We start from the raw sequence: 13,384 nt of genomic DNA on the forward strand, positions 1-13,384 counted from the left end.
ATTAACAAAAAAAAAGCCATCAATTGTTGGAGAGCTAGGAAAACCAAACCTTGGAATAAGTACAAATGGAAATAAAATAAAATAATATAAGTTATCAATTAATTAAATTATGGTCAAAATTAAATAGGACATTTAATATTGTACAGATGTCATTTTAACATTTTTTTTGTGAAATTTATATTTTATATGTTATTTTTTTTGTCTAACAAAAAAAACCCATAATAATTATCTATTCAATAATTTAGACTAATAAAAAAATAAGATTTTAAATTTCAAAAATCCTAAAAAATAATTTCAATTCCGAGAAAATTCATTTTAATATAGTAATTTGTAACCAACTTTATAAAAAAAAAAATCAGAAAACTTTGACAAAACACTGATTATAATATAAACCTAGGTATAAAATTCATATATTTTATTATAAAATTTAATATTAAATACGTATTAGATTTCTAAGTTTACAAAAATTTCCATGTTTCTTTTGGAAACATACAATATTTTCTATAATTTAAAAAGTATTTTAAAATATCATTATCACACTATTAAAGTAACTTTAAATAGAACAATTTTAATCATAATAATTCTATGATTTCAACTAATAATATATAGTAAAACTTAAATTAAATTACTTTATATTGTTTTTTTTTAAGTCATGTGAAAAGGTTTGTAAATAAATAATTATTTTTCAACCATCGGAAAAAAAATGATGAAATACATAATGATGGCTTTCTCACCCATAACTACAATTTCCCTTTGATATTTTTCAAAATGTTTATCTTAAGTGTCAGAATCATTGCTTTTGGAATAATGGGGAAATCTAGAAGTTTCTCTTAATAATAGAGGTTGTTATGTTTGTTTGGAGTATTTGTCTAATTAATCCTTGAATAGTTTTCAAATCTTATATTCTAGGAATCTATTTAATAAAAATATAATTCTATATATCTACGAAATTGCAGCCTTGGTGAATGCAAGTGTGTGATTGGTGCATCCTCATGTGTGAGTGATTATCTCATCAGTGAGTTGCAACCCTTCTTCATACTTTTCTTTACATTTTCTGATGTCAATGCTCTCTCAAAGTAAACTTTGTCTTTTCTCCCCGGGCATATGCATTTTGAGTAGGTTGTGGATGGTTCGATTAGAAGCCAGGGTTCCTTTGATATCTAATCATTGCCTCCTTGGCATATCTTACTTGCATCCTAAGGTTTTTTTGGTTCCTCATCCTCTCCTATTAGTGATATAGTACTTTTGTGTTATCGTTTCGTGTTTTTTGTGTTGTTCTCGTCAGCATTATATGCTTTTTGTGTTCCCCTGTGGGTGTATATATTGTCATTATTTCTACAGTAGCAGGGGTTTTTGGCTATTTTATGTCAACAACACATTTGTTATGTTGTTGGAAAACAAACAAGAGCATTATCACGAACAAGAATTAAGATCATGTAAAACATATTATCATGAACAAGAATTAAGATCATGTAAAACATTCTCTTTAATGATAGAATGTTCCATTTTTTTTACTAAAAAAAATTTGAGGGTGCGAAAGTTGAGGGTCATGAGACTAGTGTGAGAGTTGAGGGTGTATTGAGCTCATGTATTAAAGTCTATGAGCAAATCTTCGATGCATGTTGAAGTGGTGTGTTGTTCATTGGGTGCTAGATATATGGTTAGGCATTGACTTGAGGTACATTGGCGTAAATACAATGTTGCCAAGGAAAATTTTAAGGATGGAAGTTTATCTTAAAGTTTAGAAACCTTGGTGGATCTTACTAGTCCCTAATATGAAAATTGTAAAATATTTGGCAATATTTTTGTAAAACCATTTAGATTTCTAATGATTTTATATTAGTTTATATAAAATTTTGGTGAATTTTTAAGGTAAAATAATTCTATACTATAAAATGTGGGTGAATCATTTTAAAAAAATAGAAATTGGCAAATCGTTTTTTGGAAAAAACATGGAAAATTAACCCACCTAAGAATATTAGCCCCTAAAATTTTCCCTGAATGTTGCGTGTAGTTAATTGGGGAGCTAAGTTAAAGATCGTGGTCAGGCCAAATGTGGCGGAGTCTGTTGGTTAGCTAAAACCATAATTACCAAATTCAGCGGGCCAAAAAAAATTGTAAATTCGTTGATTCGATAAGTTCGGCATAATAATTCAATTATTCTAGTTCGATACATTGATTCCTACTTTCAGAGAGTTGTCAAAACCTGAGTTGGAAACAATGAGTTGATTTCCCCATGAAACGAGTCATAAAGAAGTTTTAGGAAGAAAAGTTCCTCTCTCGACTTTGTGAAATATGTGGATATGGATGGAAAATCAATGTGAATGACATATTGCAAGGTGCTTCTTTGGCATTCCTCTTATTACACCAAGTATAACACAATAGATAATCACATAATCATTGATACTCCTCCATCTATTTCAAGCTTACATATCGAGCCTTTTGGTTACCTCATCCAGGTTGATGGCCAAAGGTAGGGATCGAAGAATGAGGTTGTGATATCAAAGTAATAAGCATAGTTTGTATACATAGCAGAATATTTAGAATGTCTGTAATATGTAAATATCCATTATAGGACAAGTAATATTCATATATATGAATGTTTGAATGTACAAAAGATATGATATGTTGACAAATGAGGGCCTTGCTTCTATACTAGGCAAGGCACCCCATCATGAATAGTTATGTCCTTTAGGACATGTTTCTTAAATACGCTAATTATTTACAATTATTAATTATATATTAATAACAATATATTTCACCACAAAATGTGAATTTACAAATTCTACCTTCAATCGCTTGGCCATCAACCACTAGTCAAGTTCGTTGCAATTGTGATTGATGCTTTTAGCCATACAAGTTTTTGTAGATTCTCCCTTCTGTCACGAAGCCTTTTGCCATTAAAACTAGAATATATATATATATATATATATATAGATATATATATATATATATATATATATATATATATATATATATATATATATATATATATATATAGATATATAGATATATAGATATATATATATATATATATATATATATATATAAAATAATTATTTAGCGCCATCAACCACCGTACCAGTCATATCCCCACGGTGCTACCAAATGACCATCGTTTCCAACAATAGACCAGTCATCACAACACCGCCATGGGCTAGCCCTCTGCTGCCTACCTATTGCCATCAAAATTCTACCACTGCGAGTCATGTTTCACCATTTTGTGATTCCTCAATCAAATATAATGTAAAAATTATACCATTGGGACACAAAACAATATGCATGACATAACCAATTTACAATTAAACGTTGGGGATTATACATTTATATCACAATTCTTTGTTTAATCCCTATTAATTGAATCATTGTTGGACTTCGTAGTGCTCCCATTGTGATGCAGGAGCATTCACCTCAGTAAATTCATTGTATTTTAGTAGACATATGGGGGTATTGTGTTTTCAAGGAAGTTGGATTCCTGTGTATCAAATTAATGTAATTATTAAGGTTTTAAGTGATTTTAATGAGAGAACTAGAATAGGGATTTAATTAAGTATAGTGAGGCATATTTGTAAATGTTCTCGAATGTAGGAGAACATGAGAGAATTTGGATAGTTGAGAAATTTTAAGATTTGAGAATTAATTGTAAAACTTAGATTAGGAGTTAGTTCATGATTTTTTGGATTAGAGAAGATCCTTAGAGATAAGGAAGACATTTTAGGATTTTGTTGAGAAGGTTATAAATCTAAACGAGGAATTGGTTGTAGAATCCTTTTGTATAAATGTAAGCCTAAAGGCATAGTCAAGGGTTAGCTAGTTAGGAGTTAGCTAGTTAGAGGTTAGCTAACTAAGGAATTAATTGAGAGTTAGATAGGTTTGATTGTAAGCCTACGGGCAGGTAGGAAAACAGAGGCCAATGATTAGAAAATCAGGCTAGAGAGAGAGAGACTCTTGATGTAAATATTTAATTATCAATAGAGAGAATTCGATTCCTGAATTATGTGGTGTGTATTGATTAATGGAGTTATGAATTGTCTATGAATTAGTGTAATTCTGCATAGTACATGTATGCAGGTGAAGTTCGAGCAAAACACAGAGAAGAGGTGGATCGTGGTTTGATCGTTGAATCCAATTAAAGGATCAAAAGGAAGTTCAGGAGTGACAGTGATTAAGAGTACGCGGAGTTAAGTCCAAGAGGGAGTTGTGTTGCAAAACAACCAAAGACCAAAAATCTTGGAGGAAACCGAAACCACACAAGAACACTAAGAAATGGCATAAAAACGAAGTAAAGGGAAGGATGAAGAAATGAAGTGACGATGCACAAGAGTCATTGGATCTATAAGATCAACGGACGAGGTAGAGTGCGAGGGACGACGAAGATTAAGTCATGTAACATAGAGTTAAAAGATGGATGGTGGAGATTAAACCTAAGCGTTAGCAGTTTTCGTAGGCGGAAGTGGTTTTCGTGTGGCCTCAAAACCGTAAGTGGTAATTGAAAAACGAACCCGATGAAGTTATGAGTGATAACTTAATCTAGTTGAAGTCAAGAGGGGATCAGACCATTTTTTGAAAGGGTGATCAGACACATATCACGTGCAAACAAGCATGGGGCTTAATTTGGAAATCAGACCCGATGAGAGTTTATATAGTGGAGTTAAATCTTCATGGAGTTCTGGTGATCAAGACTGTCCATGGGTTGATGGATTGAACGGTAATCACGCGGAAAAGTGCGCACAGGTTAATATTCTGAGCGGACCTGATGTGTTTATCAACGCAAGTTAAATTTGTTTGAGTTCTGGAGGACGAATGGAGGTCGAACGCGATAAGTTGAGCATTAGTAAATGTGCCAAGGTCGTGGATTGGTGGAAAGGTAAGTTTTGTGGAGTATTTCTATCATACGAGGATTAATAGAAATAAAGCGGATTAAGGTTTATGGGTTAGGTGAAGTTTAACCAAAGTCGGAGACCATGATATGGGGTTTGGTTAATATGCACGGGGTATAGAATTAACCAAAGTTTAGGAAGGGTATATAAAGTTCCGCCCAAAGGTTAATTAAAGTCGAGACTTTGGGTTAATCACATGAAACGTTTCCACATAAGGTTTAATTAAGAAGCCTTAAACCTTTATTTGTGAAGGTTTGATTAAGCGGGGAAATTAAAATTCCTTAGACATAATAGATTATGCATTTTATATGCATATTGTGGGTAATGTCAGCTTAGGTTGGCATCATTTTGTATCAGAGCAGAATAAGGAAATTCTCTGTTATGTTTTAAAGATGTGATGCAAGCAAGAGGAGATCAGGTTATTTGAATCTGATAAGTAGAAGGCATGACATAAGATGAGAATAAGTGATACTCTTAAGAACAGATTGCAGAAGCATAAAGAAAACACAATGATGTTTGTTTTCTTGAGGAAAATGGAGATTCACTCAAATGTGAAGAGTGGATAGACACTGCTTGTGAAGTCATATAGGTATTGTTTTATTTAACTCTGGTTTGAGTTTTGTAGGTTTAAGACAGAGGAAATATTGATAGAAGCAGACAGACAAAGAAAGTTGTACGTGTTCTAAAAGAACAAAGTGAATGAAAGACTGGAAAAACAAGTGCCAGTGGACCTAAAGAATCCAACTGAAGGTTGGACAGAGTAGACAAAAGTGTCCTCAGAAGGAACCTGAACAACAAGCTTTTGAAAGCTTGGAATGATCTTTGGTTTAAATATCATCGATATGTAGGTAACAACAATTAGTGAAGCATCTCAACAAGAAGATCATAGCCTAAAGAGCAGTGATGAAGGAAGCTAGTAAAGGTTTCTGAGAGAGAGTGGCAGAACCTAGTATTTCATTTGTGTTTGAAATACAAGAGGACAGTTGTGTTCTCAAAAGTGCAGATGAGTTGAAGTCTAGAGCATGGAGTGCTCATATGGTTCCAAAGGAGAGAACCAGAGAGATGCCAAAAGACTGAGCTCAGAGAGAGAAGCTTAGTGAGGTATCATGCAGCAGGGAGGACTTGCTATTGCAGAGACTTGTACAACTCATAGTGAGTGAGTGAGGAACTCATAGAGATGGAGAAGAAGATGACTACTGATAGTCATAGTAGAGGTTCTGAGGAAAACCACAGTAGAAGAAAAGTCAAGAAGGAGGGTGCCAAGGAAAATGGAAAGAGAATGAGTCAAGAGGAGCTTGACAAGAAGATTGTTGAGTTAAAAGAACAACTCAATGTATTGAGGATGATACTAGAGGAAAACCAAAGACTAGGTTGGGTCTTGAAGAAAAATGCAGTGAAGTGGCATAAGTTACAGAGAAGGCTACAACAGAAGCAAGTGAAGTGGTTGGTGGAAAAACTTAGACAAGTTGAGTTGGAAATGGAAGTTTTCATTTGTGAGGCAGAACAAGATGAAGTTATGGGTGAAGATGAAGAATGGAAATCAGTGGACTATTAGGATAGTTCAGACCAGCATACTAAAATGTTGCCAAAGGAAGAAGAGGCCCTGAGGCCTTATGTTTTTAATTATAATAATTTTTTTGTGAGTACAAGTTTTGCAGAGGATTGGCAGTCTTATGAAGTTGTCATAAAATCTGATAAAAGTTACTAGAGTTCAGAGGAGAACTTGGATCAACATACTGATGTGCTGACAGAGGATGAAGAGTACTTTTCAGAAGATAAGTATTCTAGAGTAGAGTATGATGGAGAATGCCTCTTAAATGATGAAAATATTGAATTGTTGCAGCAGAAAGAAATTATTGATGAATTGATATTTGGAGCTATTACAAAACAAGGACAATTTCTTGTGGAAGAAGGAGATGAAGTTCGGCCTGAAGAGCTGATATGTGAAACATTAGCTGAGGTTGTTGAGCCTTAAATTTTCAAACTGACAATTGTTGTGTGAATACAGAGATTATAAGTGTTGAAGGAGGACAGTTCTTAAATACTGTTATACATCATGGTGATAAAACACTTGCTAAATGTAAAGAGGAAATTGAATTGCTAGAGAAGTTTCTAGGAGGAAATGGAAATAGAAAAAAAGTGGTTACAGCAGTACTTAACAGTAGCAGAGGGTATTTAAAAGACATGGAGATAGAAGAGTATTTTGATTCACAAACCAATAGTTTGTTTGCAGGAACAGTGAATAGAATGATTGAATGTGATGTTGTGATCGAAGAAATTGAACAAACGTTACTTGGAGATGAGATGGAAGTTCAAAAGAAACCAGAGGGTAAGGATGTAAGGGTGGTAGTAAGGAACCAACAACTACAAAGTGAAGGTAACCAGCAGAAGATTAAAGGAAAAATTGAAGAAGAGACTATGTTAGCTGAAAACATAGCAAAGGATCATCATTCCATCATGATGATAGTCACGGCGGAGATAACCAGGGAAGCTGTTGAGGCAGTCAATAAAGAAGAAGGACTAAACTCTCATCAAAGGATCAGTAAATGGGAGAAAGAATTGGAGCTACTCGAGAAATGGCTGAAATCACCAGTAGGGAAGAAAGAACCTAATGAAGATTGCAAAGGATATGCAAGACAGGAAGAGGAAAGAGTCCAGCAAAGAAATGAGTTGGACATAGAAATTGAATTGATGATGGATTTGATGAGGAAAGTGTCTCAAAGGGAGAAGACAACAGCAATAAAGAAAAGCATCAGCAAGAAAAAGACTATGGTAGACTATTAGAGCATAGCTAGTGGGGCAATGTAGCATAAAGTGTGGAGACCTGGAGAACAACAACAAACAACAACAGCAACCAAAGACAGACTACAAAACAAAGTATAGGATCCAGGAGGACACAGATCAGAAGCACATGATCAAGAGATCAAGATTATTTTAACCTTAGGAGCCTGATGCAGGAGCATTCAGCTCAGTAAATTCACTGTATTTTAGTAGACATAGGGAGTCTTGTGTTTTCAAGAAAGTTGGATTCCTATGTATCAAATTAACGTAATTATTAAGGTTTTAAGTGATTTTAATGAGAGAACTAGAATAGGGATTTAATTAGGTATAGTGAGGCATATTTGTAAATGTTCTGGAATGAAGGAGAACATGATAGAATTAGGATAGTTGAGAGATTGAGAGGTTTGAGAATTAATTGTAAAACTTAGATTAGGAGTTAGTTCATGATTTTTTGGATTAGAGAAGATCCTTAGAGATAAGAAGAGATTTTAGGATTTTGTTGAGAAGGTTATGGATCTAAACCAGGAATTGGTTGTAGAATCCTTTTGTATAAATGTAAGCCTAAAAGGCATATTCAAGGGTTAACTAGTTAGAGGTTAGCTAACTAACGAATTAGTTGAGAGTTAGATAGGTTTGATTGTAAGCCTACGGGTAGGTAGGAAAACAGAGGCCACTGATTAGAAAATTAGGCCAGAGAGAGAGAGACTCTTGATGTAAATATTTAATTATCAATATAGAGAATTCGATTCCTAAATTGTGTGGTGTGTATTGATTAATGGAGTTATGAATTGTGTATGAATTAGTGTAATTCTGCATAGTACATGTATGCAAGTGAAGTTTGAGTAGAACACAGAGAAGAGGTGGAGTATAAATGATCGTGGTTTGATCATTAATCCGATTAAAGGATCAAAAGGAATTTCAGGAGTGACAATGATTAAGAGTACCCGGAGTTAAGTCCAAGAGGGATTTGAGTTGCAAAACAACTAAAGACCAGAAATCCTGGAGGAAACCGAAACCACAGAAGAAAACTAAGAAATGGCATAAAAACAAAGTAAAGGGAAGGATGAAGAAATGAATGACGATGCACAAGAGTCATTGGATCTATAAGATCAACATATGAGGTAGAGTGCGAGGGATGGCGAAGATTAAGTCGTGTAACATAGAGTTAAAAGATGGATGGTGGAGATTAAACCTAAATGTTTGTGGTTTTTGTAACATAGACTCGATGTGTTTATCAACGTAAGTTAAATTTGTTTGAGTTCTGTAGGACGAATGGAGGTTGAACGTGATAAGGTGAGCATCGGTAAATGTGCCAAGGTCATGGATTGACGGAAAGGTAATTTTTGTGGAGTATTTCTATTATACGAGGATTAATAGAAATAAAGCGGATTAAGGTTTATGGGTTAGGTGAAGTTTAACCAAAGTCGGATATCATGGTATGGGGTTTGGTTAATATGCACAGGGTATAGAATTAACCTAAGTTAGGAAGGGTATATAAAGTTCCGCCCAAAGGTTAATTAAAATCGATACTTTGAGTTAATCACATGAAGAGTTTCCACATGATGTTTAATTAAGAAACCTTAAACCTTTATTTGTGAAGGTTTGATTAGGCAAGGAAAATAAAATTCCTGAGACATAATAGATTATGCATTTTATATGCATACTGTGGGTAATGTCAGCTTAGGCTAGCATCACATTGTGTTTCATGACACGTTTTTAATGGCCTATCAAGAATCCATTAACTCTTGTGATATGCTCATTTACTAATACCTGTGGGTTTTGGTGTAACAACAATTGCGATCCAAATAATTAGTATCAAAGGTAAAGGTATTGAGTTCAAAAGATGCCTGACTTATGCTAGGGTGGAAATTATTGAACTTGGAAGTGCTCCATGTGCATTTCACAACATGTGCCTAACTGCCTCTCGAGGATATATTAACTCTATCGATGCCTCTATTTACTAAGACCTGCAGGTTTTAGTTTGGGATCCCAGCAAGAGTGATAAAGGTGACATTATTTTGAGTTCACCCTAGATGGAAACACTAGGGTCCTTCATTCCAAATATGAATATTTTTTTAATATTTTCCTACTAGAAGAAAAAAATAATACTACAAGACATTACATTGAAGTCAGACTCAATAACACCATAAGACATAAAATATATCTAAAAGGTAATTCTTCAATAAAGTTAAAAGACAATGCAAAATATGAAAAAGGAAGTTGAAAATTTTATCATTAACAATAATGAAGAAATTTCTCAACTTAAGAACCACAATGAAAAACTACTTAAGCAGATTAAGAGGCTTAAGAAGGACAAAAGATCATTGGAAACAAAAGTGCAACAACAAATCGAGAGGGAAGCATTGAAATATTTTAGTTTAAAATTGCAAATTGAGGAAAAAGGATCGAATACCGATCCAATAAATATCACAACTCAAGAAGCTGTCAAACCAGTTGAAGTAAAAGCATGTTCAGATGTTAGAGTACAAATGATAGAAATTTTGACCATACTCATTGACAAAGTATCATTGACTAATAATTTAACATCAATGCATGAATAAAATAAAAATTTGAAAGAAAATCAACAAAACACTATGAAGACACCTTATCGACATCCTAATTACAAGAGAAGGCACATTAACCAATTAGTATACCCATGTGACGTAGGGCAGAAAAAACTGATTTATGTTTGAAAAGTCAATTTCAGCGCAATTCAATCTTATGCTAATAGTTCATCCTAGGTATCTAATAACCGCAAGGTTCCACAGAAGATTAATTTCAAATGGTTATATCATTTCACAGTATGACAATTTTATACAACACTCAAAGTTCATATCATCTTATATCATCAAAGATGTCAATTCTGAGAATTGAGAAATACAAGAATACATTTTGAGATAGAAGAAGATATCAAGTGTTCCATCATTAAGCTTTGAGGAAAAATATTTTCTAAAGGGGAAGGCAATGTTATGAACATAATATACACAATTAATAAATACTTAGCATATTGAATAGACATGTCCCAAAGGACATGACTATTTATGAAGGGTCACCTTACCTAATATATATGCATGCCTCAGATATATATATATATATATATATATATATATATATATATATATATATATATATATATATATATATATATATATATATATATTACTTGTCCTATAATGGATTCTTACATATTCCAGACATTTTGAATATCTCGTTGCGTATATGAACCTTGTTCATTACAAATATGCAAGATCACTTCAAGGTCATTGCAATAGGAGTTAGAATTGGAGGTTTGTATAAGCTTAATGCTACAACCAAAAGTCATCAATCATTGACATCTACAACAATGAAAACATAACTTATTTGGCATCTAAAGTATGGCCACATTAATTATCATGATTTATTGCTACTTGAAAAAAGAGGAATGGTAGAAGGGATTCCAATACTTAAGAATGATTATTCTACATGTGAAGGGTGTGCATTAGGGAAGATGTATAAGGAAGAGTTCCATACTCACACAGATAAAGAAAAAGGGATATTCTAGAACTTGTGTATACAGAAGTATGCGGCCCTATGCAAACAAGATCATTAGGTGGAGCATATTATTTATGGACCTCTATTGATGATTGTACAAAATGTACATGGTTCTACTTCATGAGTAAGAAGAGTGATGTATTTGAATATTTTAAAGAGTTATAAAATATAGTTGAAATAAAACATGAAAATACATCAAGTTCCTTCGATCAGATCAAAGGGGAGAATAAATTTCAAATGAATTCATCAAGTACTGCAAATCTCATGGAATTGTACAACAACACACAATACCACATACTCAACAACAAAGTGGAGTAGTTGAAATAAAGGACAGAACCATGGTAGAATGTGCATGGCACATGTTAAAAGGTAAAATTATTACCAATGTTTTTTGGGTTGAAGTTGTTAGCATTGTTGTTTACTTGAAAAATAGAAGTCCAACTAAAAGTTTAGATCATCAAACTTTTTTTGAAACACTTTATGGTTATAAACAAGTAGTATGACATCTAATAATATTGAAAAAAAAAAAAAAAAAAAAACATCTCATGTTCCAAAAAAAGATAGGACGAAACTTGATGCAAAAGCTATCAAGTGTATTTTCATAGGTTAACATTCTGATCATAATGCATACATGTTGTTTGATCCTTGCACACTAATTTTTTTTCATGTAGAGATGTACTATTTCGTGAACTTGTAGATGAAGGGCATAAGAAGGGTAGGTATGAGGCATAGAATATTCCTTACGACTATGATGATGTCAAAGAGGAAGCATATGATATTAAGGAATAAAAGGAGAAGGAATAATCTAGTGACATGGGTACCTCTATTAGCCACTGCACACCAAGAGGAAGAGATGATTCACCACAAATTAGGAGAAGATATGAAAGAAGTGAAGTGTCAATGAGTTCATATCATCAAACTACACCACCAATAAGATTTAAATATTATGCTTTAATGAATATCATAGAAACTTTAAATTTCAAAGAAGTTAAAGAGCATAAAAAATGGAGAGATGCGATGAAGGAAGAACATGAGTCCATAATGAAAAATGATACTTGGGAATTAGCAAAATTACTTGAAATTAAAGTATCCATAGGATCCAAATTTTCAAATACAAATTAAAGTTCATAGAAGTATAGATAAATATAAGGTCGGGTTGGTTGCAAAAGGTTACTCACAAAAATAGGTAATTGATTATGAAGAAAATTTTTCACTTGTAGCTAAGTTAAATACAATTAGATTGATGATTGTTTTAGTTGCAAAACATAAATGGAAACTACATCGGCTAGATGGTTAAGTCTTCCTTTTTGAATGAGGAACTAAAAGAAGAAGTATATCTTATTCAACTAGAATGGTTTGTTAAAAAGGGTCAAGAGCACCTTGTTTGCAAATTAAAGAAAGCATATGGATTAAAATAGACACCAAGATCTTGGTATACAAATATTGATTCTTTCTTTCTTTAGAAAGGTTTTATGAAAAGCAAGAGTGACCCTAATCTATATATCAATTCGGATCAAAAGGAGTATGCTATTATTATTTCCTTTTATGTTGATGATATTTTTGTAACAGGAAATGCTTCTAAGTTAATTGATGAAGTTAAAAGACAATTGTCACAGGTGTTTGAAATGAAATACCTTGGTAAATTACATTATTGCTTAGGTCTTGTGATATGGAGGGTCATAAATTGGTTATGCGGAGTAAATACAACAGGGCGATACTCAAAAGGTTCAAAATGGACCAACGTATGGAAGCATGAATACGTTAAGAACAAAATGCCAAACTCTATAGCATGATGATGGGACAAGAGAGGTGGATGGTGCATCGTATCATTAGCTAGTGGAAAGTCTAAAGCATCTCATTACAACTATGCCAAACATAGCATATTTAGTTATAATCCTAAGTCATTTCATGGTCAAACATCTTGAAAGCCACTCGAAAGTAGTGAAGCAATTTTTTCGGTATCTGAAAGGAATTTTTTAACTCGAGTATTAAATATACTAATGCTTTTGATATGGATTTGGCAGGCTATTTTGATTTATATTGGCCAAAAATCTTGATGACATAAGACCAACATCGAGATATGCATTCAAAATTGGCTTTAGGATTGTGGCATGGAGAAGTAAGAAACAATCAGTTGTTTCTTTGTCATTAACTAAAGTTGAGTACAAAGCTTCGTGAAATGCTACTTGCGA

This window comes from Pinus tabuliformis, chromosome 8, assembly GCF_031772625.1.
Source record: "Pinus tabuliformis cultivar Carrire ecotype Pingquan chromosome 8, CPIR1, whole genome shotgun sequence".
Lineage (NCBI taxonomy): Eukaryota > Viridiplantae > Streptophyta > Pinopsida > Pinales > Pinaceae > Pinus > Pinus tabuliformis.